Source organism: Sphaeramia orbicularis, chromosome 19 (genome assembly GCF_902148855.1).
Source record: "Sphaeramia orbicularis chromosome 19, fSphaOr1.1, whole genome shotgun sequence".
Lineage (NCBI taxonomy): Eukaryota > Metazoa > Chordata > Actinopteri > Kurtiformes > Apogonidae > Sphaeramia > Sphaeramia orbicularis.
In genome coordinates, this window is record NC_043975.1 from 53,090,313 (window position 1) to 53,116,767 (window position 26,455).

At 44.1% G+C, this 26,455-nt stretch overlaps 1 protein-coding gene and 1 long non-coding RNA gene across 2 annotated transcripts in view; one reads left to right on the forward strand and one right to left on the reverse strand.

Moving 5' to 3' along the window:
- LOC115439331 (urotensin-2 receptor-like) overlaps positions 1–26,455 on the forward strand; it is a 66,749-nt gene that overhangs the window by 22,258 nt on the left and 18,036 nt on the right. The window lies entirely within an intron of this gene.
- LOC115439332 (uncharacterized) lies at positions 141–12,091 on the reverse strand. Its single transcript, XR_003938253.1, has 4 exons — positions 12,080–12,091; positions 2,347–2,358; positions 586–589; positions 141–238 (listed from the first exon to the last, which is right to left on the reverse strand). It is a non-coding gene; the product is annotated as an uncharacterized LOC115439332 (long non-coding RNA).

Genomic DNA, 26,455 nt, shown 5'->3' on the forward strand with positions numbered 1-26,455 from the left:
TTCTTTGACAAAATACATGTGCAAGGGGGTTGGGGGGTCACACGAAGCTTACATATGGGGGTGGGGGGTGGGGGGGGCAGGACGGAAATTTGCCATTGACATAACATGCTACTGCTCTAGCGCCATAAAATGACAGTGTGTTAAGTGGCCAGTTTTGGTTTGATGTTTTGCTGGTTGTTGAATCCCTTCATCCATCTGGAATAGATTTTAGGTGAAGTTATAAAATCATACAGATTTACTCAAATGCCTGCATTTAATTCCACTTGCATATTATTAAAAAAAAAACACTTATACTCTACTTATATTCTACTTTTGATGCCTTGTAAATGAACAGACAATATTAGGTTACAGTTATTTTTTTTGTTTTATAAAAAAATTAAACACAAAAGGTGCAAAAAACGAGGCGCCTTGAGTTTAAGAGGGAAATAAACATCTGTGAAAGGTTAGGGCGTCTGGCCAAGTGTCTGGACAAGCTGGTCCAGGACAGCCACAGAGCCGGTCTGGAACTCCTCTCTTGCTGTGTTGCATTGTGTGCACCCTCTCAGAGACCACTGTGGTCCTTTAGTTTCTTATAATACTGCTTACATTTCTTCAGCTTTTCTTGTATTTGTTTCGGCGTGTGTCTTACATTCAGCCCTGCCAGCTTGCAGACTAATTTTACATAAACTTGATTGTTTCATGTGGTCGCTTCAAAGTCCCTCTGAATATCCTCCCCCAGAAATATGCTCAAAAGAGCCTGGACCTCATCGTCAGTCCACTTGTCGTAGCTTCTCTTTTGATCCATTTTCCAACTTATCAGAAGATTAAGCCTGTGGAAATGGAATAAACAAAACAAAGTTTGCTGCCACACAGTGGCTGAATAGTGTGTGAACGGAATGCGTAGTCGACTAATCACTTTTCTCCAACACACAGCCTCGCCCCTAGAGAAGTCCAGGTCATCTGAAAAAAACACCTGCCCAGCAGGAACTTCTGTGGGTAAAGTCTGAGGGCAAGGGAAGAAAGATTTTTATTCAGGTAATTTAGGTGGAAATGCACTGGGGCTGTAACCTCAATGCAGACAAAGTCTCATGGCCCCTGGAATCTCTGGGTTAGGGTTAGGGTTAGGGATATGAGTGTGTGTGTGTGTGCATTTCTAGTGCTCAGATCTTCATGCCTGTAAATATTTTTCCTCTGACCTGGTCCAAAAGTGTCTGGTATCTGCACACACTCAGAGCAGGACGTTCAAACACCTCCATCGGTGGTGGTCGGAGGTGCTCAGGATGTTCAAACACTTCCATCGGCGGTGGTCGGAGGTGCTCAGGACGTTCAAACACCTCCATCGGCGGCGGTCGGAGGTGCTCAGGACATTCAAACACCTCCATCGGTGGTGGTCGGAGGTGCTCAGGATGTTCAAACACTTCCATCGGCGGTGGTCGGAGGTGCTCAGGACGTTCAAACACCTCCATCGGCGGTGGTCGGAGGTGCTCAGGACGTTCAAACACCTCAATCGGCGGTGGTCGGAGGTGCTCAGGGACATCTCAAACACCTCCATCGGCGGCGGTCGGAGGTGCTCAGGACGTTCAAACACTCCATCGGTGGCGGTCGGAGGTGCTCAGGATGTTCAAACACTTCCATCGGACGGCGTCGGTTCGGAGGTGCTCAGGACGTTCAAACACTTCAATCGGTGGCGGTTCGGAGGTGCTCTAGGACGTTCAAACACCTCCATCGGGGCGGTCGGAGGTGCTCAGGATGTTCAAACACTTCCATCGGTGGCGGGGGTCGGAGGTGCTCAGGACGTTCAAACACCTCCATCGTGGCCTGGTCGGAGGTGCTCAGGACGTTCAAACACTTCCATCGGCGGCGGTCGGAGGTGCTCAGGACGTTCAAACACCTCCATCGGCGGCGGTCGGAGGTGCTCAGGACGTTCAAATCAGCTGTTGTTTGATTGAAAACAGACTGTGTCTTGTCTACTCAACACCTTCAAAGCCTACAGCTGTTTTTTCATCTCTGCTTATTCCTCTTGGGCTCCTGTTGCCCTTTTATTACAGTTTGAGTATTTCCTCAGGAAACAAATGATAAAAATGTTGCTACCTAAATGGAAAGGTGTTCCACAGTAACCACACAGTGCAGAGCAGCGTGACGGACATTTCACATGTGATCTCCTTTTCGGTTTCCCGGTCTTCCGGTCCTCTCTGAATTGGATCTGTTGGATGCTGGGCTGTGAGGCCTGGCTGCGCTGCTGTCTGTCACTGTCAGCTGTTATTGCAGCTCAGAACTGCAGTAAAGGGAAACTGCTGCTCTGTCAGTTTTCTGTGTTGAGTCTGGCGCTGTGGGACCGATGTCGACCTTGTAAAATGAGTAATATACCTTTTAAAAAAGCTGAGTCTGATTGATTGGGCTGAACGCCGCGGTTCCATCACTGTAAACATTTCTACCACTCCTGATGCTTCCAGATAACTGCAGGATTTGTACAGAAGCCTTGGGCGTGTACGTACAGCTGATTCTGCCGTACATTTGACCTCTGCATTAACCCTGTTGGATAATGGCTTTACTGCCCTTATTTTTGCAGGACCTGTTCAGAATGCAGGGAATAAAGTGGTTGTTGCTGAAAATGTCCGATGAAAAGGATACACAGACTCCAACCAACGTGTCCACGCTGTTCTGCCAAAGCCACATGTTCCAGTAAAGTACCCTGAGGAACACCGGGCTTCTCACTACTGCTTTTTCCCCTTTTTTGACAGTTTGTTATGAGCTTTGAGGGGCTTGTTTTTCCTGACAAAATGATTAAAATGTACATGTGCTGCATTGGCCTCAGGTAGAAGAATACACACTATGAGCACTGTGAGCAGACCACTGCATTACTACAAACAAATAGTTTATACAACATTTGTATAGAATGATTCTGTCAGCAGATCTACGTATGTAAGTGGGAAATGACTGTAATACTGTCTAAGAAATGTTGACTGCAGTTAGGAGAAAGTAAGGGATAGAAGAGTGTGATCCTGTTTGTCATGTACAGTAGTATTCAGGTTAGGGTGTCCTACAGTGTTTCTAAGTGGGGGGTGCAGTGGTTGAACTGTTTCACAGTTTACCTGTTCTCTGTCCTCCACATGATTCCTCAGGTTTCCATCAAAAACAGGTTTCCTTTAGTTCAACATCCAGTCTTTACCCCTGACCACAGTACTGATGAAGGTGTGGAGCTGATCCCAGAACACCCTCAGAGACACTCATGTGCACATCGCACTGATGATAACGGTACCGTCAGTATAATGGGTGATAACGGTACTGTGTGTGTTATAGTCAGTGAAAGGCAGAAACTGTCACCAGCCTAATCCACTCATTAGCCTTATCCAGTCACAGGTCTAATCCAGTCAATAGTCTAATCCTGTCACTGGTCTAATCCAGTCAATAGTCTAATCCAGTCACTGGTCTAATCCAGTCAATAGTCTAATCCTGTCACTGGTCTAATCCAGTCAATAGTCTAATCCAGTCACAGGTCTAATCCAGTCAAGAGTCTAATCCTGTCACTGGTCTAATCCTGTCACTGGTCTAATCCAGTCAATAGTCTAATCCAGTCAATAGTCTAATCCAGTCACAGGTCTAATCCAGTCAATAGTCTAATCCAGACAATAGTCTAATCCTGTCACTGGTCCTAATCAGTCAATAGGTCTAATCCAGTCAATAGTCTAATCCAGTCCCAGCCTAATCCAGTCATTAGCCTTATCCAGTCACATGTCTAATCCAGTCACCGGCCTAATCCAGTCATTAGCCCTTATCCAATCACAGGTCTAATCCAGTCAAAGTCTATCCTGTCACTAGTCTAATCCAGTCAATAGTCTAATCCATTCAATAGTCTAATCCAGTCCAGGTCTAATCCAGTCAAGAGTCTAATCCTTACCTGGCTAATCCTGTCACTGGTCTAATCCAGTCAATAGTCTAATCCAGTCAATAGTCTAATCCAGTCACAGGTCTAATCCAGTCAATAGTCTAATCCAGACAATAGTCTAATCCTGTCACTGGTCTAATCCAGTCAATAGTCTAATCCAGTCAATAGTCTAATCCAGTCACCAGCCTAATCCAGTCATTAGCCTTATCCAGTCACATGTCTAATCCAGTCACCGGCCTAATCCAGTCATTAGCCTTATCCAATCACAGGTCTAATCCAGTCAATAGTCTAATCCAGTCAATAGTCTAATCCTGTCACTAGTCTAATCCAGTCAATAGTCTAATCCTGTCACTAGTCTAATCTAGTTGCCAGTCTAATACAGTCATCGGTTTTATCCAGTTTCCAGTCTAATATAGCCACTGGTCTAGTGAAGTCACCAGTCTAATCCAGTCACCAGTACTGGTGGACCAAATGTAATGACCTCCATCCAATCAGCAGTGTTTCTGCACCTCTGTGTCAGGAACAGTGACTCTCCCACCCCCACAATCACTGCCCTTGTCGTATCAACTGAAATCCGCAAATAAAGGACTCTAGTGATCCATCACCTCCAAACATTTTGGTACAGATCCAAAAGTGGATTAGTGTGACATTTACACAGTAAAACTGAACCCTGTTTTTACCAAAAGCCATTTCCAGTTCTGACTGATTGATCATTATTGGATTTGCTGTTGTTTCTGAGCAACATCCAACACTGTGACCTTGTACTGATAGTGTCGAACAGACTGGAACAGTCCAAGGCCTCCTGGGGCTGGGACAGTCACAGGACCACCTCAGGACATGCTGACTCTAAAGCATCTTTGTGTAGATTCGCTGACAGCACAAATACAGACACTTCCTGCTACTTCTCCTCCTCCTCATCTCAAATACCCTGTGTTATTGAAAAAGTCAAGTCTCAGCTATGTTTTGGGGCGGTTTTTGACAGAAATAGGAAGCTGGTGGGTGTAGAAAGATTAGTTTGGAAAGTAAGCCTTACCTGTAAATACTGAGGGAAAACTATATCTAAACTTAAAAAAAACAAGGATTTACAGTATTACTGGAAAATAGCCAATTAAAATAATTAAGAAAATGGTTTAAACTTTTACCATCTGCTGTTTCCATGATCCCTAAACATAAAATAGGCCATCGTCACCAGGTGGATGTTGCAGGGGATTGTAAAATTGTCTTTGTTGATTATAAAACAGGTCTGGGATCTCGAAAAATCACATCTGTTGATGTCAAAACATTCACTAAATAAGAAATTACAGACACAGTTTTTAGGCTGGTCCTCCTGGGCCTGGAACAAGCGATCCAGTCATTAGTCTAATCCAGTCAATAGTCTAGTCCAGTAACCAGTCTAGTCTGGTAACCAGTCTAGTCCAGTAATCAGTCCAGTCTGGTAACCAGTCCAGTCTGGTAACCAGTCTAGTCCAGTAACCAGTCCAGTCTGGTAACCAGTCTAGTCCGGTAATCAGTCCAGTCCGGTAATCAGTCCAGTCTGGTAACCAGTCCAGTCTGGTAACCAGTCTAGTCCAGTAACCAGTCCAGTCCGGTAACCAGTCTAGTCTGGTAACCAGTCCAGTCTGGTAACCAGTCCAGTCTGGTAACCAGTCTAGTCCAGTGTCATAAAGAGGTAGATGAGTGGCAGTGTTGGCTTCAATACCATCTAAACTTAAGAACAATCTTGAATAAAATGGGGCGGAGCTGTTGTGTGATTGACTGTAGGAACAGGTTTGGAAAACAGTGGGATCTGCTTGTCCTTCATTTAATTTCATATTTCACTTTTTCCTGGTCTCACTGCGTTTACTGCTATACTCCGTCATGTTGAACGTGGCTGGTTTTGGCCACTCAGTCTGACTTAGAGGGGCGTGGCCTGGGGGGAAGTGACGTACGTGCATACCCTCTGTAGGTGAGACACTGTAGAATGTACAGATGTTCTGAGACAGTGGCATTCTGGGACATGTGAGACCCGTATACATACCCTCATATAACAGACCTTCTCTAAAATGAAGAGGTTTTCTTCTTTTCTTTTGCTCATTTTCAGCTTCATTAGTGCTTCTTCAATCATGCCTTTCCAGTACCAGTTATTTTTCAGCTCCTTGCGTGTTTAAATGTCCACCTGCTTACCTCTATGTGCAGTGTTCTGTATTTCAGCTCTGTGTTCAAGGATCCTCCACAGATGAAAGTCCTATGTTTCTGGATTGGCGTTTCCTGGTTTAAGTCCTATCTAACGTCACAGGCTCGTGCTGGGACAGACAGTCGGCTGGCAGTTGTCAGAATAAAGCAGACGTTCCACTGAATGACAACAGGCTCCGTTTACAGACTTGTGCAAATGTTGACGTGTTGACGAGTTAGATATGAATTTAGAAACAGTGGAAATAAAAACTGACTGAAAAAGTGTCATATCAAAACTGGAACATCATTTAGAACTCAAGGAAACCTTGTATTTTCATGCACACTTGTCCAGTTGTGATGTTCACTCAGTTCATTATTAGAGTCATGTGGCCTGAGTGCAATGGTGACTATATGTGAATATTTTAAGCTCGTCATGCCTTTATATATTTCTGTAAACCTCTGTTTACTTGGTTTAATTCTGTAAAAGTGAGTCATGATGTGATAGGACTGTGTGTCCGTGGTGAGATCAGTTGAGAACTATCAAGTCTTCTCCATTAGCAGACAGAAGTCGGGCTCTGGCACGGACTTCGCTGTTTTTACTGAATGAAATACTGCAGTGAGTGTCCCATGTGGATCGCAAGTGTCCAAATCTGATCACATATCTGTGGTTTGAATGGTGTTTGGCCCTCTGCACTGCCACGACTTACATCTATTAATTGTAAATGAGAAATTTAGCGTTTAATACCCATCCCTATGTATGACCAATACTGGCCTGACTAAACCACAGGAAGTATCCAGTTTTCAGATCCACCATGTCCAGGTATTGTCACCGACTTCCTGAAACACTACATGTCTTGTGCACAGTGCACTCTGCTCTGTCACATTTAGTCAACATGGTAGTGCATACACACATACAAGCCCACCTACATAAAACAGAGTATGTCGTCCACCATCTGCAGTCCAAAGGTGATCTTGTCGTACCCCAAAACAAATCACCAAGCTCTGCTAAACTGTGAATGGGAAGTGACAATGATGTGGAAAGAGCACTGAATATGTTGAAGGTCACTGGTTTGATGTATGAGTGATTACTTGCACTGACTGCCAGATCCTCCCAACATTTGACTTTGGTTTGATTGTTTGAGTGTAAGGTTGATTAATAGTCAATTATCAGTTATATAAAAATGTGCTCATTATCATGAGTTCATACATAAAGACACATTTTAGCAGAAGTCTTAACTTTAGTATGTGCATTTCTACAATTGATGGATTTAATGTGAAGTTTCCTCGTCCTTTCTTTGTGGCTGTTGTTCTTCACATCTGTCTTCACATCAGTGTGACTGTCACCTCTGAATTCAACTGTCATGAGCCATTTGAGATTCAACAGTCAGTGAGGACCACCACAGGGGTTCTCAGTCTTTCAAAGTGAAAAGGGATGTTACCTGAGTTCAGGTTGGGTACCAGCAGGGATGGAACCATAGGAAAATTTCACATTCTGGTTATTGTGACCAAAATTATCACGGTCATCATTATTATCGCGATATAGTTGAAATGTGCTCAAAATGCACAATGAAATAATGTAAGCAAGTTGTATTTGGAAAGAAACACATAACATAAACACACACATGTACTGTCTGTTGGCAGAAACATTAAACAGGTGGACAGAAGGACAGGTGGACAGAAGGACAGGTGGACAGAAGAACAGGTGGACAGAAGGACAGAAGAACAGGTGGACAGAAGGACAGGTGGACAGATGGACAGGTGGACAGATGGACAAAAGGACAGAAGGACAGATGGACAGGTGGAAAGATGGACAGGTGGACAGATGGACAGGTGGAAAGATGGACAGATGGACAGGTGGACAGAAGGACAGGTGGACAGATGGACAGGTGGACAGAAGGACAGGTGGACAGATGGACAGGTGGACAGAAGGACAGGTGGACAGAAGAACAGATGGACAGGTGGACAGAAAGACAGGTGGACAGATGGACAAAAGGACAGATGGACAGGTGTAAGATGGACAGGTGGACGGAAGGACGGATGGACAGAAGGACAGGTGGAAAGATGGACAGATGGACAGGTGGAAAGATGGACAGGTGGACAGAAGGACAAAAGGACAGGTGGACAGATGGACAAAAGGACAGATGGACAGGTGGAAAGATGGACAGAAGGACGGATGGACAGAAGGACAGGTGGAAAGATGGACAGAAGGACAGATGGACAGGTGGACAGAAGGACAGATGGACAGGTGGACAGATGGACAGATGGACAGGTGGACAGATGGACAGGTGGAAAGATGGGACAGGACAGATGGACAGAAGGACAGGTGGACAGATGGACAGGTGGACAGAAGGACAGGTGGACAGAAGGACAGGTGGACAGAAGAACAGGTGGACAGATGGACAGAAGGACAGGTGGACAGATGGACAGGTGGACAGATGGACAAAAGGACAGATGGACAGGTGGAAAGATGGACAGAAGGACAGGTGGACAGAAGGACAGGTGGACAGAAGAACAGATGGACAGGTGGACTGAAGGACAGGTGGACAGATGGACAAAAGGACGCTGGACAGGTGGAAAGATGGGACAGGTGGACAGAAGCAAGATGGATCGGACAGAAGGACCGGTGGAACGATGGACAGAAGGACAGGTGGACAGGTGGAAAGATGGACAGGTGGACAGAAGGACAAAAGGACAGGTGGACAGATGGACAAAAAGGAAGGTGGATGGAAGGACAAAAGGAAGCTGGGACAGGTGGAAAGCTGGACAGAAGGACGGAATGGACAGAAGGGAAGGTGGAAAGATGGACACAGAAGGACAGATGGACAGGTGGAAAGAAGGACAAAAGGACAGATGGACAGGTGGAAAGATGGACAGGTGGACAGAAGGACAAAAGGACAGGTGGACAGATGGACAAAAGGACAGATGGACAAAAGGACAGATGGACAGGTGGAAAGATGGACAGAAGGACGGATGGACAGAAGGACAGGTGGAAAGATGGACAGGTGGACAGATGGACAAAAGGACAGGTGGACAGAAGGACAGATGGACAAAAGGACAGATGGACAGGTGGAAAGATGGACAGAAGGACGGATGGACAGAAGGACAGGTGGACAGGTGGAAAGATGGACAGGTGGACAGAAGAACAGATGGACAGAAGGACAGGTGGAAAGATGGACAGGTGGACAGAAGGACAGGTGGAAAGATGGACAGGTGGACAGATGGACAGGTGGACAGAAGGACAGATGGACAGGTGGACAGAAGCACAGATGGACAGGTGGACAGAAGGACAGGTGGAAAGATGGACAGGTGGACAGAAGAACAGATGGACAGGTGGACAGAAGGACAGAAGGACAGATGGACCTACTGTGTCTCTTATTTTACACCCCCCCACGGCCTCAGACTCTGTTTTTCAGCCCGTCCCCCAAATCCGACCAAATCCATGGAAAAACTTCCTCATGTGTCCTGGTGTGATGTGTGAAAACTGTCTAATGTTTGTGCTTTGCATTATCTTCTGTTCTTCACTGCAAATTTCAAAGAATAGAGTTCTGTGGCGGTGCGACTGAAGTTGCAGCGGCTCGATGTCCCTAAGTCATGGATCTCAGTTTGGTTTGATGTCCTCTGTGCTGTCGAATGACAATAAAGGCATTTCTGATTCTGAAAGGAGAAAAACGACAGTTACCATGAAGGCAGTGTGTACAGACTGAGTCTGCACTCATAAAAACATGATGGACCAGCACATGATCTGTGGCTGAGATCACACTCATATGTATCAAACTGAAAATAATATAGAAAAAAAAACACAAAAAGGACTTAAACGACCTTTACACAAACCTGGATATGATGGAAAACACATATATGCCCCTGAGTTAAAAAAAAACAAAACAGAACCTTCATGAACACACGACCCTTTTCAGAAAAGGCTGGGTTTCCATGGCCCTGTATATCTATACTGTTTATATCTACAGGGTTTATATCTATACTGTTTATATCTACAGGGTTTATATCTATACTGTTTATATCTACAGCGTTTATATCTAAACCATTTATATCTACAGGGTTTATATCTATACTGTTTATATCTATTGTGTTTATATCTACACTGTCAAAGGCTGCCAGCCTGTAGATGGCAGTGTGGTCAGACCATGCAGTACAATGAACCAATCAGAATCCTCAAAAGAATCACAACTAAACGTTACTTCCATTACTTTGCATGTGTGATGCAAATATTTTCCATGAACTGTGACATCGATCCCAGATCTCCGTTTCCCTCTGTTTACACACAAACAATTTGCCGAAATCTTCCCTTTGGCTGGAGTTTTAGAAACCATCGTTTTCAGTGGGCATAGCTATCGTTGTCATGTAAACAATAAACACAAACGCAGAGAAAAATCTCCGTTTTCCCAGATTCTGGCTGCGTGTAAACGCAGCCCCAGTGTTTTTGGGGAGAACTTCAGTGTAAGTGTATGGGAACTGCTGTGTTTGGAATTGTCATTAGCGGTATTACACTTCAAAGAACTGGATTCAGACCCAGCTCCTTCATCTGAACGTGGCTTAATGTACACAAGCTCTTAATGTGCACTTAACTCAGAACCTGTGCAGTCAGAGGTTGTTGTAGAATTACTTTTGTAAGTATGTGTGAGGCTTTATCAGTAAACACTCAGCAGGACACCAGAGGAAATGTGACAGTTGAATGTGAGCTGGAACTCAAAGGATGTTCCAGCCTCTGCCTGCTGAGCCAGCAGGACTCTTCAAGTTCAGGTCCTGCAGGATTCAAAGTCTTTATGGTGTCTGATTCCAAACAAGACCTCCCTGACACTGGGACTCACACTCCCTCACATACACAAACATGTGCGTTGCGTGTCTAAACTTTTCACATGCGTACTCATAAATCAGTTTACAAGCAGCATGTCACATCTCAATGACAGGCCTACAGATGCCGTTTGGTAATCAAGCCACGCCTGAAGCATTCTCATAAACATCCTGCCTGTCCTCATCCAGCCCAGGTTAATGTCTTACCCACTGAAATTAAAGGGTGAGTTGAAGCATTTAAGTGTGATGGGACCATATGTAGGAGCGGACTGGCCTGATTCAGAGCTGAACAGGTGTGGGGGGGGTGATGGGAGACAGATGCAGAGTTTATAACACTTCGATCACACAGGGTGAAGGTGGAACAAACATCACCATTGGCCTAATGGGAACTTTTTTACCAGTTTTCTGACAGATCCTCCTTGAACATAAAACAGCCAAACAGATGCAGATGGCACAAAAGCACTGAGGCTTTCAACAGAAGTCTGGGCTTGTCTACGCTCTGGAAACTGTATCACAGTTACAGCCACTGAATGCCAGAGGTTTCACTGAGAGCCAGAGATTGTAACGGGTACAACCGGAACCCAGAAGCAGACCGACACAAAGGTATGAGTTTGTAAACCTTTACTGAAGCTATGTAGTAGCAACAGGAGTTCAATACAACAGTTACAGTTTTTTAACACAGTCACAAACTCAGAGTAATCCGACAGGGGTAAGGCAAGGGGGGGCGTCGGGGACAGGCAGATAGTCCAGTAACCGGGGTCCGTAGAGTCCAGTGGGGCTGAGACAGAAGGCAGGGTCTGAGGCGGAAACAGGTCGGTACCAGGCGGCAGGCGGAGAGACGTGGTCAGGGACAAAGGGCAGGTCGAGCACCAGGGAAACGGACAAAAAGGCAGAACCAGGCAGACGGGTCAGACGGGGATCAGACGACGGGCAGCAGAGCAGGTCAGGGACGAACAAGATCAGACACAAGGAATCAGGTAGTACAACGCTGGAAAGTTTCTCACGAGTAGAAGACAATCTGGCAGAGAACAAAGAGAGAGAGGTGAATATAAACCCTCTACCTAATGAGCCAGGTGTGCTCACAGGTGAGGGGAATCAACTGATGAGGAGGTGTGACAGAAAGAGCAATGAGGAGGTGTGGCTGAGAGTGAGACCGAGGGAAAAAAAAGAAAGAAAGAGAAACAGCAGACAAAAAGACAGAGATGTTACAGAGATACTTTTTTTCTTTGTATTCCACTTAAGTGTGAAAACAACAGGATAGAACAGTAGTCTGAATTTCATTAATATTGCAGAACATTTTGTTGTGCAAATATTCTATGACGTTTACTGATTGAACATGTAATTCAGCTTTTATGATGTGCTTACCCATCAGTCCTCAGGGTCTCCTAGATCGACCCTCTTGTCCAAAAAGCCACAGTGGGAACACAATTCCAGAAATAATAGCTTGACATGGCAGCTGTGTCCAGTTGTACTGTGAAGCTTATGGATGTCAGTTGTATGTGACAGGTTCGGTGAGTGTGGAGAGTCCGGGAGACAAAACACGTTTTATTGTGTAGTTGTGTGAGTAGCCTGATTGATAATGCTGTTATCCATAATGGTTTGTGTAAGCATGCAGGGTCTTGTTGAGCTCCTCGGTTTGAATCCATGAAATCCGAACAGCGGAGCAGGTGTTAATGCACTGTGGAGCAGAGATAAGCCCCACTGCCACCGGCTGTTCCACACACTGAGGACAAACGTTCAGCACTGCTCACAGGCCTCCTGTGTGTCACCATGACCTGACAGCAAGTTTAGGACCATTACAGCTTCTACAGTAACACAACTAATTATTGGTGAGTAGCATTATACATGGTTCCATTGGAGACAAGGTCATCAGCAGAAAGGCCTGAATGAAAAATACATAAAAATACACAAATATGTCAGGAAAATACATGTAGACTATACAAAACTATGTGGACATAATTCATGTCAGTTGGAATGGGAAAACTGTGTATGAATGCACCTTACAGAGTTCAAAAACAAGCTGCTAATTAGATCAGTCGCAGAGCTTGTGCATGAATTTCTAACAAGGTGTGGATTTAAAATGTTCAATCAGTTAAAAACACATAAAAGATGGAAGGAAGTAGTTATATTTCCCAGGTAAATATTTATTCATTTCCTCCAGTAAACAACAGTGAACTCCCCAGACCTGTTTTTAGAAGTGTCCAAACATAATGGAAGGAACTTACTGATCAGGGAGGTGAAAACGTGGGGCAGTGATGACAGTATGTTAGCATACATGTGGGCCATCACATGGAAGTGGTTCTGACTGGAACTGACTGAAAACAGAAGGATGGATGAGGTCTACACTGCGCTTCTGTGGACACTCATTATTGACCCAGTCTGCATTCACCCTCACATTCCCCCTCTGGTGGTGGTCAACTACACCTGTATCCACAGCTGCTCTGGGGGGGGGCACTGGAGGACAGGAGGGGGAAGTGTCCTGCCCAAGGGCACAACGGACTGACTAGGACAGAGCAGGATTCGAACCGCCAACCCTTCAGTTATTGGACGGCCCAGTCTACCATCTGAGCCACGGCTGTGGGTGTCACACATGGAGGAGAAACCCAACAGGACGGGTTTGAGCACTGCACAACACACACACACACACATATACACATACACACATACACACACACACATACACACATACACATACACACACATACACATACACGCACACACACACACACACACACACACACGCACACATACACACACACACACACGCACGCACGCACGCACGCACGCACGCACACACACACACACACACACACACACACACACACACACACACACCCATACACGCACACACAGTGCTGTCCACAGTTTTGTGACTGGACTCCTGAACCGACTGTATAAGCAGACGTTTTTTTTTTTTTTTTTTTAATCATGCCCAAGGAAATACAAGTTTTCCTTCTCCATCCAGAGCGACTTACAGACAGAAGGTATTTATTTGACTAATAACACACTTCATTACTGACAAACAACAGACAAACCCCTGTGTGTGGAAAAAGAACTACATCATATGTGTGAGCGCTGGTGGATCCTACAGCAGTTTATACAGCGCACCGTCTCCATGACAACCAGGAGCACACGCAAAATCCTCCTTTAATTCGGGCGATCTCCAAGACTTTGACCTGTCGTCATCTGTGCAGGAAATCTGAGCTGATCACCTGTGACACACAAATCAATAGCACACACATTTTTTAGTGCGAGCACACACATTTGCACCTGTTATCTGTGCTCTTAGTAAATCAGGCCTTATATGTCGATTTGTTTCCTTTTTCAAGGAAAACAACTAAAAAAAGGTAAGTTTTTTATCAAAGTATCATAACAGAATTAAACCCAATACCTTCAAAGTATGACATAAACATGCTAAAGTCGGTGCAAACCCAAAAACAACTACATTTCACTTTCTCGCTGCATACTCAGGGTTTCTACCGGAATTATCTAAAGTTTGATTAGTATTTCTTTTAAATGTGTTGTATAGAACTTTGTTGAACCTACTTTTAGCCTTTTTCATCATGTAAATGTCTAAATGTCGCAGCACCACAGTCTGTATCCATTCAACTCAACATCGAGCTTAATGTGATGAACGTCAAAGAAATGAACCCATGAATCTGCCAGTGGACATCCAACTGAGCGTAAAAATCATCCTTCTAAGGTTGGAGGTGTTTTGACCCTTTTCCAGGTGAGAGGCCAGATGTTGAGAACCAGCCAATATCAGAGCCAAGTTCTGCCGATAAAAAAAAACATGTAAAGCATGTTATGAGTGAGAATGAATCCATGTGTTTGAATCAGGCTTTGGTATCGGAGCCCAGATGTATGTGGGTCAAACACAGACCATGGCTGTCAACCTCCCTTTAGTTCAGGGGCCACATACTAACCCTAACCCTAACCCTAAAGTGGGCCGGAGCAGTTCAAGAATAGGCCCAACTTTTACGTACCTTATAATCCAAATCTTTCACTTTGTTTTAGTACGAAAAAAATCTAATTGCATTATGAAAATGTGAATAACCTCAACAATCATGTAAACCCGACATTTGTTAAGAAAAATAAATGCAATTTCAAGAATATGAATAAAACTTACAGATTACAGTGAATCTATTATTTTGTTAAAATTGAACTTTTTTTTTCTTTTCTTAAAACATTTCAGGTTATTCATATTTGTTCAGGTTATTCACATTTTATTGTGAGACTAATCTGTAATTGTAAATATTTTCATAATGCAGTCTGACACCCTTGACTGTGAACATTTTCAGTGTAATTTTTCCATTTTACAAATTCATGTCGTGGGCCAGATTGGAACCTTTGGCCGGCCGGTTTTGGCCCCCGGGCTGTATTTTTGACATCCCTGCCATAGATGATGAAAACAAAACAGCTTTTCCACATTAGTGTTGTAGGGCGACAACTGGGACCTGAGCTCTTTAAAGACAGTGATGATGTCATCAGGCTAAGTACCATTAGAGACAGGAACATGATGGACACACAGACAAGTGATGAAAGCCTGTCAGTCACTGTGCACCAGGAACAAGCCTCTGAAAAACAGAAGCGTCCTTGAAATGAATAATGTAGCATAAAAGCACATCAAGAATACAGGAGAGAAAGATTAGTGCAGCACGTCCCCTCAACTCAGACGCACTAATGGAAGTGTTTACTCTGCGAACACTGACTGATGTCTGCTCACGAACTGGATTTATCGCAATATCAACATGACAAAAGCAGAAAGAATTAATAAGTGATCATGTCAGAAAACAAAGGTGAATGAGGAGAGGTGAGCTGAAGTCAGATGAAAGGAGGTCAATCAAATGGGAAACGGTGGCAGGATGTTCCAGGGGGTGCAGCTGGTCCTGTCAATACACACTGCAGCCGTTGTCATCTTTCATTTATCAGACGTATTCACATGTGGAAACCTCAGATGAGTTCTCCTCTGTCTGTTAGTCTGAAGCCAAACCAGGTCAAGCCAAGCATCACAAGAGCTTAAATGAATCCTACTGTACATACACAGGAACAAGTCAGTGAATAGAACCTGGGGTCCAAGCAGGTCTGCCCAAGTCTGCAGGTCTGCCAGTCTGCCCAAGTCTGTAAGTGTGCCCAAGTCTGTAAGTGTGCCCAAGTCTGCAGGTCTGCCTAAGTCTGCAGGTCTGCCAGTCTGCCCAAGTCTGTAAGTGTGCCCAAGTCTGCAGGTCTGCCCAAGTCTGCAGGTCTGCCAGTCTGCCCAAGTCTGTAAGTGTGCCCTAGTCAAACCAAAAAGGAGAGCGAATGCTTCAAGTGCAGGTTATTTAGTCTGAACAGACAGAGGAAGAAAGGGAAGAGCAGTGGAAGAACACATTTAGTCAGACATTGGACCACGGCCAAGCAGATGTATGAGTCTGGTACACATACACAGAGTCTGACAGAAAAGGAAAAGAGACAAGTTAGAAACACACCAGTACAATGAAAACACAATCAATAAAACATCAACAATAATCAATTAAAACAAAGTCAGAGGTCAGAGGTCAGATAGAAGCCTTTGAGTTGAACAGCTGTTTTCAGCCTGGACTGAAACACACAGAACTGAAACACACAGAACTGAAACACATAGAACTGAAACACACAGAACTGAAACACACAGAACTGAAACACATAGAACTGAAACACACAGAACTGAAACACACAGAACTGAAACACACGGAACTGAAACACACGGAACTGAAACACATAGAACTGAAACACACAGAACTGAAACACACAGAACTGAAACACATAGAACTGAAACACATAGAACTGAAACACACAGAACTGAAACACACAGAACTGAAACACAGCTTCCCTCTGTTTAGTCCTGACTCTGGGACCAGCAGAAGACCAGTCTGTGAGGTTCTCAGACCAGTCCATGAGGTTCTCAGGGTCCCAGATGGTTCATATGGGACCAACATGTCCCAGATGGACTTTGGTTCTAGACCATGGACAGACTTGTAGACCAGCAGAGCTGTTTTAAAGTCTATTCTCTGAGCCACAGGAAGCCAGTGCACAGACCTGGACCAGGACTGATATGGTGGTCCTTCCTGGTTCTAGTCTGAACCACAGGACTAATATGGTGGTCCTTCCTGGTTCTAGTCTGGACCACAGGACTAATATGGTGGTCCTTCCTGGTTCTAGTCTGGACCCCAGTGCACAGATCTGAGCAAAAGACTAATATGGTGGTCCTTCCTGGTTCTAGCCTGGACCCCAGCAGCAGTGTTTTGGATGTTCTGCAGCTGTCTTCAGCTGGTTTACAGTCTAGTCAGAAGGCCGGTCCAGTAGTCTAACCTGGTCCAGATAAATGCGTGGATAAGTCTGTCTAAGTCTGGTTTAGACCGGTTTAAACCTGGTCCAGATAAATGTGTGGATAAGTCTGTCTAAGTCTGGTTTAGACCGGTTTAAACCTGGTCCAGATAAATGTGTGGATAAGTCTGTCTGAGTCTGGTTTAGACTGGTTTAAACCTGGTCCAGATAAATGCATGGATCAGTCTGTCTAAGTCTGGTTTAGACCGGTTTAAACCTGGTCCAGATAAATGCGTGGATAAGTCTGTCTAAGTCTGGTTTAGACCGGTTTAAACCTGGTCCAGATAAATGCGTGGATCAGTCTGTCTGAGTCTGGTTTAGACCGGTTTAAACCTGGTCCAGATAAATGCATGGATAAGTCTGTCTGAGTCTGGTTTAGACTGGTTTAAACCTGGTCCAGATAAATGCATGGATAAGTCTGTCTGAGTCTGGTTTAGACCGGTTTAAACCTGGTCCAGATAAATGCATGGATAAGTCTGTCTGAGTCTGGTTTAGACCGGTTTAAACCTGTGATTGTACCAGTGTTTGTAGATGGTCAGAGGCTGATGATGTCATTGATTTAATGAGTCCGTTAAAGTTTAGGTCTGAGTCCAGTATTAGCCCTAGATTTAGAACCTGGTTTTTGAGCTTTTAGAGGAACAGATTCCAGATGACTGATGAGACTGGATCTGGGTTTTTGTGGAACAAAGACAAGGACTTCAGTCTGGTCTGAGTTTAGCTGGAGAAAGTGGTTTTGCATCCACACAGTGATCTGTTGGAGGGTCAGGGTTAGGGTCAGGGTCAGGGTTAGGGTCAGGGTTAGGGTCAGGGTCAGGGTTAGGGTCAGGGTTAGGGTCAGGGTCAGGGTCAGGGTTAGGGTCAGGGTCAGGGTTAGGGTCCATGTTGACCTGCTGTCACACAGATGTAAACCTGAGTGTGGTCTGCATAGTTATGGTAGAACATGTTAGTACTGTGTATGAACTGGCCCAGGGCCAACATGTAAAGACTGAACAACAGGGGTCCCAGGATGGACCCCTGGGGGACCCCACAGGTCACTGCCATTTGGTCTGACACACAGTTTCTGATTTGAAGAAAATACTTCCTGTCCTTAAGGTCGGACTGGAACCATTTCAGGGCAGGACCACAGATGCCTACCCAGTCCTCTAACCTCTGGAACAGGATCACATCATCAACTATGTCAAATGCAGAACTCAGATCCAGCAGGATTAAGACTGGTACTGTACCTGTGTGTGTGTTCAGGCTGGTACTGTACCTGTGTGTGTGTGTGTGTGTGTTCAGACTGGTACTGTACCTGTGTGTGTGTTCAGGCTGGTACTGTACCTGTGTGTGTGTTCAGACTGGTACTGTACCTGTGTGTGTGTGTGTTCAGACTGGTACTGTACCTGTGTGTGTGTGTGTGTGTGTGTGTGTGTTCAGACTGGTACTGTACCTGTGTGTGTGTGTGTTCAGACTGGTACTGTACCTGTGTGTGTGTTCAGGCTGGTACTGTACCTGTGTGTGTGTGTGTGTGTGTGTGTTCAGACTGGTACTGTACCTGTGTGTGTGTGTGTTCAGACTGGTACTGTACCTGTGTGTGTGTTCAGGCTGGTACTGTACCTGTGTGTGTGTGTGTGTGTGTTCAGACTGGTACTGTACCTGTGTGTGTGTGTGTGTGTGTGTTCAGACTGGTACTGTACCTGTGTGTGTGTTCAGGCTGGTACTGTACCTGTGTGTGTGTTCAGACTGGTACTGTACCTGTGTGTGTGTTGAGACTGGTACTGTAACTGTGTGTGTGTTCAGACTGGTACTGTACCTGTGTGTGTGTGTGTGTGTGTGTGTGTGTGTGTTCAGACTGGTACTGTACCTGTGTGTGTGTGTGTGTTCAGACTGGTACTGTACCTGTGTGTGTGTTCAGGCTGGTACTGTACCTGTGTGTGTGTTCAGATTGGTACTGTACCTGTGTGTGTGTTCAGGCTGGTACTGTACCTGTGTGTGTGTGTGTGTGTTCAGACTGGTACTGTACCTGTGTGTGTGTGTGTTCAGGCTGGTACTGTACCTGTGTGTGTGTTCAGACTGGTACTGTAACTGTGTGTGTGTTCAGACTGGTACTGTACCTGTGTGTGTGTGTGTGTTCAGACTGGTACTGTACCTGTGTGTGTGTGTGTTCAGGCTGGTACTGTACCTGTGTGTGTGTTCAGACTGGTACTGTACCTGTGTGTGTTCAGACTGGTACTGTACCTGTGTGTGTTCAGTCTCAGTCTGTGATGGGACCTGAAACCTGAGTGGGAATCATCAAAGCAGTTGTTTAATAGAAGAAAGTCACAGAGCTGTAGGTAAACGACTGAAGGACTGGACCTAAAAACAGCAGACTGGATCTGGGCCCATAGTTGTTCAGTTTCAGACTGGATCTGGGCCCATAGTAGTTCAGTTTCAGACTGGATCTGGGCCCATAGTCGTTCAGTTTCAGACTGGATCTGGGCCCATAGTTGTTCAGTTTCAGACTGGATCTGGGCCCATAGTTGTTCAGTTTCAGATGTGATCTGGGCCCATAGTTGTTCAGTTTCAGATGTGATCTGGGCCCATAGTTGTTCAGTTTCAGACTGGATCTGGGCCCATAGTTGTTCAGTACTGTTGTAATCAGACTACTCTTCTTCAGGAGGCCTAATGACAGCAGTTTTCAAGGCCCTGGGAAATGTTCAGGATTGTGCTCAAATATGAACTAAATGAGTGAGCTGGGCTAACAAACTGCTCAGCACAGATTTTAGCAATCTAGTGGGCAACTTGTTGAGTCAACGTGTGTGTGCAGTCAGAGTGGAGACGGTGTGTTGGACAGTCTGGTCAGTGACAGGTGTGGCTGTGTCAGCTGCAGGTGTGTGGACGGCTGCAGTGGAACTGTGGTGGGATGAACTGAGTGTTTCATGTCCTGAACTTTGTCATTAAAGAATGTTCAAACCCACTGCACTTGGATGGGGAAACTAGTTCTGAAGGCAGTGGAGCAGGAGGGTTTGTGAACCTGTTTACTGTTGCAGACAGGACACCACAGTTGTTACTGCACTTGGTAATCGTTTCATAAAAATGCCTCTCCCTTGTTCTGCGTAAAATGTGGTTGAACACACACAACTGTTCCGTGTAACTCTCATCAGAACCTGAAGCCTTACTGTGTGTCCTGTGGGTCCAACAGATCCAGCCCATCCCATTTACACTCACATCAAACTGTTGTGAAAGCCTTTCAGCTAAAATGCGAGGTTGAATTGTATTAGAAGCAGATGAAAGTCCATAAATAAGAGCCCATGAAACTGTTGATGTCTCAGGAGTATGCTAATGACTCCATGGTCTGAAGCCAGTGTCCAGACTGAAACTGGACATCCTCAGTCTGTCTCAGGACCTCCGACCTCATCAGTTTCTCAGACATTTTCATTAAATGATGTCAGTGCGACCGGTCTAAATTCACTGACTGTTTTGGGACAGCTGGGTTTAGGAACAGGGACAACCACAACATTGCTCCAGACCTTAGGCACATGTTGTGTCAGTAAGGACTCATTCAAATGTACTCGAGTACAGGACTCAGTACTTCACTAAATGCCCACAAACATCCTCAGGGCCTTTCCTTTTGTTACAGCCCAGAACATGAACCTGTACGGGTCATGTTTACCACATTAACTGTACTTTGTGTTTTACTTCAAGTAACAGAGCCACAAATTCAGTAAAAATCCCCATAAATGCACCACACGGACCTTCTGTTAGGTGAATTATGGGCAGGGTCAGAACCTGTGGGAGTAGCCATTGGCTGTAAGTGACGTATCCATACCCGTGCTATACTCCACCACCTTGACAGAAATAGCCAAGGAGAAAGCATTTAAATGAACACATGCACTCACAGACTGAGCAAAGAGGGAGAGGAGAGGTGAAGTAACGAGCATTTATCTGAAAGACAACAACACAAAGACACAGGGAGTGGGTTCTCCGCCATCTCATCATCTAAAAAGGTTTATTGGTTTATTTTCTCCCTTTTCCCACTGGGTTTTGAGTTTTTCCTTGCTGAGAAGGAGGGTCTAAGGACAGGGGATGCCCTGGACACTACTCATTTTCTTGCTGTTTATTTGACTGTTGTTTACATCCAACTGACTCTGTAAAGCCCTTTGAGATAACCTTGTTGTGATATTGGGCTGTACAAATAAAGTTGAATTGAATTTTCTAAAGCGAGCAGCATGTCTAAATGACAGGTTCTTAATACTACTAAGACTAAGGTGTTACGTTGTCAGAGTGTTCACGTAACAGCAGGAGATACTCAACACACACTTCAAACGTTTCCCACCAAAGGTGTGAAGAGGTCAGGAGCTTCCATGTGATATTCTATCTGTACCTTTAAACAGACTGGGACCATCTGTGGTCCGGCCTCGAACCCCCTACTGCAGGACTTCGACCAAATCCACAAGAAGAAGGTGTGACTAAGAAAGGATGAAGGTGAGGGTGGAGGAAGGGGTGTGGTGGCACGTAGAAGACTGACACACGGACAGTTTGGATTTACTGTACAAACCTCAAAAAGCCTTTTATCTGATGAATGAACCAAAAACAACAAGACTGAAGGCCAGAGTTACCCAACTAGCAAATTCAGAAATAAGAATAGTGTCCACAAACTGTTTCACAGATGAAGCTGATGGGTGTATGGATTCTACTGACCAAAAAGGAAACAAAAGATGATGGTATGACACAAGACAGACACATGAGGAGAGTTCCTGACCCTGAACTCCATTTACAGTCCTGTACAAAAGTCCTGCTCCAACATTAGGGTTGTTGGTTTGGTAAAGTTCGAAGGACCACACATATGCCTTTCTCAGTCTCCATATACCATTAATAGTATTGAAGCTATTATTTATTTTCATCTTTTTAATATTATTGAAATGGGGAATATTGTGTCTGTATCAGCTATGAAAACCACTTGCAAATTTTAAATTCCAAGATTAATTGATGCAAATGATTAAATTAATTAGCAGTTAAACTGCCTTATAACAATGAAGGGAAAGTCAGAGTTTATTAACCCCTCTTTGACTTCCTACTGAGACGTTTGGTAATGTTATGACAGGATGACAGGAACAAGTCAGATTAAACTGAACCACTGCTTATTTTGGATCCATATGTTCAGATAACATCATATGTAAGTGTGTTTATCCACTGTTCTATAATAACACAAACAGCAGTGAACTGACTCTACCAAACCAAAGTATTCTCCCTCCCAAAGGGAAAACTTCTACATATTTCTACACAATTAGACCAGATACAAAAATAACTGTCTGCATGTCTTTGCACTGCACTTGTTTTGGAAATCCTTCTAGTCCTTAATTCTAAAAAAAAAAAGGTTTGTAAAGATGCATAGGTTTTGTAAGTCTGGTCCCTGAACTGAAGCCATCTTAATGTATAAATAAAGAATATGTTGGTCATAAAACAATAACAGCAGGGTTTGGCTGTAGTTTTTCCTTTACTCTCTTTGATCAGTGTCTTTGTGAGACAATAACCTTTTTTTTCCTTTTTTTTTTTTTTTTTTAATATTTCATGTGTTTCTGCGCACTTTACATTAGGCTGCTTTATAGCACTTTTACAAATACAGGTAACATGTTTTTTTTTTCTGAACTGATTTGGCATATACATGTAGTGTTTGTAGTTGTATTTTCTGTGTCCTGTATTCAGACACGTGTGCAGGTTCAGTCAGCAGTGTTAACACTATTTCACAACCACATTCCATTTGACATCAGTGTCTATTGATAGCAGACATCTATTGATGTATGTGACAGGTGTTGCTTTGATTAAAACTGACAGGCACAATTTATTTCCAGTGGCTTGGGTTACATTTTTTCCTAGGTTAAAGAAGAAAGCTATAAATTAGAGCAAATATATGTAACAGGAATGACAGGATGAGCAGGTCTAGATGGTCCCAGCTCACTTTGCTTTATTCCCCTGTTGGATCCTCGTCACTAATACGATGGAAATTAGAACGAAGGATGTCACACCCAGAGTACATTTTATGTGTTTTATTAAAGCTTTTGCAAAAGGATCAGCACTAACACAGAGTACAAAGAGTTTGAATTTGGCTGACAAAGAATACAAGGAATCTGGTGCCTTTAAGTCTGAGGGTAAACAACCACCCCTAACAGTACTGAAGGCACTGCTGGAAACATTCATTCCAACAATACAGACATCGCCTGGCTCCAAAAACAGACTCAACTATTAACCAGTCATATGAATAAATTCCTAAACACTACCTTTAGACCCCTGGAGGGAGTGGAGGAGAAATCCTTCCAGGTTGGTGCACAGTTCATTGGACAGTAGAAACAGCCAATGCTATTTTTAAGACATGGATGAAACCGTTGAAATAAAGGTAGGGGTATTGAGTCTCCTCAACCCTACTAAATCTTTCACTTACTTTTAATTTATCCAATGCTGAAGAATCCTTACTGGGGAAGGGGCTGCAGTTTATTCCCATGCCACTAGGTGGAGACAAACAGGCCCTCAGGAGGGACCTCCATGATTACCATCGTCATCTGAAATTAGTATATTGTTTTGATTTTCAAACAGATTTTCCAGGGGGATGTACAGGCCTGGGAAAGACTATCAGATAAGGGGGCCCCTTCTAATAATCTACACAGAGAGGAAAGAAAAGCACTGAAAAAAAACAAACGATAATCTGGACATAATCATTAAAACGGCAGATAAGGGATTGAAAACTGTAATCCAGGATAAGGCATCCTACCTCCTAGAAGCAGAGACAGTTGAATAATAACGAACAGTACTTACCTTTGGAGAGCTCTAGTCCGTCGGATAAACAACTCACTTACCTTTATGGTGAAGGGCCACCAAGAAGGAGAAAGTTCTACTTATTACCAAAAATCCATTAAGACCCGGACAGTCCCAGGTCGGGTCCCACCAGGCAGACCAATAGTGTCCAAATGTGGGAGTGAGTCCTGTAGGGTTGTAGAGTACAGAAACACTTCAGCTACATGAAAGATACTTATGATTTTATCAGCCTGTTAAAAGTTATAGAGTTTGGCCCAAATTATTATTTTTTTTAATTTTCTGTGGATGTGGATGCCTTGTATACAAATATTGATATGAGCCTGGGTTTACAGGCTACATTTTTGAGCAATATCCAGATCTGACCAGACCGGATGAGGAACTACTGCAGCTGTAATGGTCTGTGTACGATAACTGAACCCAAATGCAGAACCCAGAGACATATGTAAAAGTTCAGTGTTTATTGGACATTGAAGACACTGACAAATCAAAAGAATATGATAACGAACAAAATCTTGAAAACAATGGACGCTGCGTTCTTCTCCGGGTTAGGACTCCGGAGTGGGGACGAGAACCCTCCGTCCGGTTCGGTAGTATGCGTCAGTACCCCGACTAGGGAGAAGCAGAGGGAGGTCAGTGGCGGAAACAGGTCATACACGGGAAAGCAGTCAGACAGGCAACAGGACATAGGGATCAGGCTAACTCACGTACCGTAAAAAGTCAGGCGATGAGATCAAAAACCAGGAGGTCAGACTGAGGCAGACAAAACCGACAGGGAAAAGGCAGACAGGCAAAAACGAGATGGCAAACCGGGTCAAAAATCAGGTAGGCAGACAGACAGACAGGATCAGAAACGCTGGCAAGTACTTCACAGGGAAAATACGAACTGGCGACTGACCAGGGGAAAAGACAGGGCTTAAATACACAAAAGGGAGGGAAGACAACGAGACACAGGTGGAACAAATTAGGGCGGAGTCAGGTAATCAAGAGCAGGAGGACACAATCAGGGAAAGGAAGTAAAGACACCAGACAAGACACACGAGGGAAACTTAACAAAATAAAACAGGAAATGACAGACAACATAAAAGACAGACAAAACCAGACTATCGTCTGGGGACAGGCTGGACAGTAGCTCTTGGAAATGAGCCTATCCTGCAATGATTCTGAATTCAACAGTAAATGTTACCTACAGATACACAGGACTGTGATGGGGAAAAAGTTTGCCCCCGCCTATGCAAACATTTATATGGCGGAGTGGGAAAAAACAGTGTTCCCCAATTACCCTATTTTTTGCTTACAGCCGATATCCAAAAACAATGTTTTACCTTTTTGGGCACGGAGGTGTATGTTTATAATGCCAGCAACGGAAGACTAATGTTAGGTACATGGGTGTACTCTAAAAGTACAAATACGCATGCCTCCGTACACAGAACATCCCACCGTCCAAGGCATACATACTGAGGAATCACAGCTAATCCGGTTCCAACTTACCAGTACTGCAGAGCCCGATGTAGAAACTCCTACTACCACGTTCTTCCATGGATTATAACACAGGGGTCATTCTAGAAGCTTCCTAAGGTCAATTAAACTGGAGGTCAGACACTTGTTCTTAAAGGGACAGTTGTCACAGCCCAAAAATGGATGCAAAGACCCACATATGGTCCCATTTACATCATCATTTACTCCAGCTTCGGTCACTCTAAATCAAAAAATTAAAACTAATTTTTGTATTTTACAGGAAATGGATATTGCTGTGAAACAGCTTCGTACTATCTCAGCATACAGGCGAAATAAGAACCTTAAAGATATTTTAGTAAAGGCACCCATAGGTGGAAACAAAAGGGACCCCCCCTAGGATTCTATTTTCAGTTGAATGCTTTTGCTTTTATTGCACACACCAACCTGTGTGTGTGTGTGTGTGTGTGTGTGTGTGTGTGGGGGGGGGGTTTGTTAGAAACTACAAATCTAATTTATGGAATTAAATGTGTAAATTGTATTAAGTGGTATATTGGACTGAAGGACAGATTAAAGCAGTATTTGTAACTGTATTAAAAATCAAACAACATTGTATTGAACCCATGGAATAAACAGCCTTAGAATAACAGGACTGGAACAAGGAACCAGGTGGACCTTGACAAAACATCTGTGGAGGGAAAAATGGTGGTTTAATGAGTTTAAGACACTGACACCTAAAGGACTTAATGAAGTGGATTAATCTTAATACACATATATTTTAATTTCTGCTTTTACTTACCTTTTAACAGAAGATGGTGGAGTAGTTCTTAAAGAGCTGTGGACAGAAAAGGCACAGAGCCTCCAACCCTGAACCCTAACCCTGAACCTGTGACCCCTCACCTCTGATCCCACACCCTTTTAACTGCAGCTTAACCATTTTTACTCAACGGAGGAGAAAAAGTCAAAGGACTTTTTTAAATACCCTTTTTATTTGGTATTTTGAGAAAAGCAGCTTAAATGGACTTTTGTGAGCCAGTGCACCCCTGTATAGATTTCCCTGACCCT